We start from the raw sequence: 2,387 nt of genomic DNA on the forward strand, positions 1-2,387 counted from the left end.
TTAAAGTCAAAGTCCTTTTTGGTCCAGATTCTGGTTTGGATTTTTGAACCCAGACTTAGCCTGCTTGGGCTAAGACCGAACCTGCTGAACCCAGTTGACTTGGACCGAACCCAGTTTGGTTCAAACCACTTGGATTGAGCAGCTTGACCTGCTCTACCTCTTTCTCAACTAGGTCGACCTCATCTGACCTAGTCTGATCTCTTAACGGAAGGATCAAACCTCGTTTGAAGCGTTGGAGCGTTCTGGAGTCGTTTCTTCCGCAAACTAAAGTAAGTTCGCTTCGTTGATCCATCTCTCTCAAGTATTTGTTTGTTTGTATATAGCATATACTTTCTGAAGTAGTATCTGATCCTAATTCGTAGTTGAGCCCTTTGGGACACTCCGGTGTTCAACCGCTCACCTCATAAATATCGTCAGATATATATGTTGAATACGCAGTATATGCGTTCTTAAAAGTGGTATCTTACCCTAGTTCTTGGTTGAGCCCTTCCGGACACTTTGATGTTCACCCGCTCGCCTTGTAACTCTCGTTGGATGCCAAATTTTGTGTATATCGTCTAGAAATGGGCCACCACGTCTTATATCGCCAAGGCCGTGTAATTTACCTTTGTCGTCACGTCGTATGATGCCAAGGCTCCCTGCTTTCTGCAATTTCTGATTAATGCACTTTCGATTATACATTTACTTACGCTGTCGCATTGAATGACGCCAAGGCTCCTGCTTTCTGCAAATATATATGTAGAATATTTCGTTCAGTTACACACCCTGAACAATAATATATGCATTTCCTTTACGCCGCCGCTGTATAAAGCACATGCTTCTGCTTATACTAAATATATGGCGCATAAATGAGCATTCAAATGGAGATCAACTCCAAATCGCCAATGTGATTCCCTTGCCGCTCCTCATTCAAGATTTTGCTTGACGAATGAAACCCCTATTGGAAAGGCTTTGCTTTTTGGCAAAATGCGCTTTTCGTAAATACTAAGTCATTTGCGTATGGCCTGGCTGTGGCCTAAGGTTACAAACAACCTTGATGGATGCAAGGTACGCACAACAGCACGCATCCATTTCTCGAATTAAGCGTAGCGATTTTCTGTCGAAGAGAGGAGATGTCGCTGAAATGGATAAAAGAAATGCACGCTTTCTTTGTCAAAGAGAGGAAGTGCTGCTGAAATTTTTGAAGAAGCTAAGAATAGCTCAGAAAGATCGTAGCAGGATACTCTGTCATATAGCGGAGTGCTACCTAGTTCATGGAATGCTTTCTACAACGTAGAAAGGATCGTCGCACCACTGCCGATAGAGCAGGGGAGGTGCTGACGAAATGGTTGGCAGAAAAGTTGTCGAAACCGGTTAAACGACATAATGATGTCTGTTGTTGGAACGATGCCAGAATGGCTCGTATACATGTGCCTGTAAAGGTACCTTACTCGTAAGAGCCGTTGAGCCAGAGTAGAGGTTGTGCCTTGACAAGGTTTGGACTTGTTGCGTAAAAATACACCAAGTAGCCAATCTATTTAGATTGAGTCATATGCATGCTCATTGAGAACGGTTATACAACTAGACTCGTAAGGGTCGAAAAGCCAGAGTTTGTTGTTTCCACCCGAAAGAGGTGTGTGTTGAGAAACTCTGTTTTGATGTCACATAATATGATACACTGTCTTAATTGATTTCATATGATATGATAATATGTCTTCTTGAAAAATGTTATATTATGACTGGATATGTTTTGCCATATATCTAACGAGTATTTGATGCAAGGATATCTCACTCAAAAAGGATGGAGACCTCCTGTTCAAGTACATCTATGGTGCAATCATACTCCTTGAAGAAAAAGCTTGATGAGCCATGCATTCCTAAAGACCATCTAAAGAGATCGGCTACTTCAAGTTGAAGATTTTTTTCTTCTTCTTTAGAGTCATATGTAACAGAACCTTCAGAAGCATGCATATTGCATATTGCATATTGCATATTGCATATTACATACTCATTCATAAAAGCTATTTCATAAAAGTATACGATACTTTCAAAAAGCTCTTTTTTGAAAACAAATAATTGTACCTTCTTACAACCCTTTATGAAAAAGGTATTTTGACATGATTTCAAAATGTAATAATTGTACCTTATATCATATACAAGACAACTTGAAAAGTAATGATTTTAAAAGTAGGAAAAAGACAAAACATGGAAATCGGCTACACAAAGAAAAACAAATATAATACTTGTTAAAAACAAAACTCTAGTTACCTTTTTACAAACCCATAGAATGTCGACTTACTTGAAGTCATCATTCTCTTTGTATAGCATTTAATACCTCCTGTAAGAAATCCTTGTTAATATCCTTCTCAAGAATGTCGACTTATTTAAAGTCTTCATTCTCTCTGTAG

This window comes from Nuphar pumila, chromosome 11, assembly GCF_984573655.1.
Source record: "Nuphar pumila chromosome 11, dmNupPumi1.hap1.1, whole genome shotgun sequence".
NCBI classification, from domain to species: domain Eukaryota; kingdom Viridiplantae; phylum Streptophyta; class Magnoliopsida; order Nymphaeales; family Nymphaeaceae; genus Nuphar; species Nuphar pumila.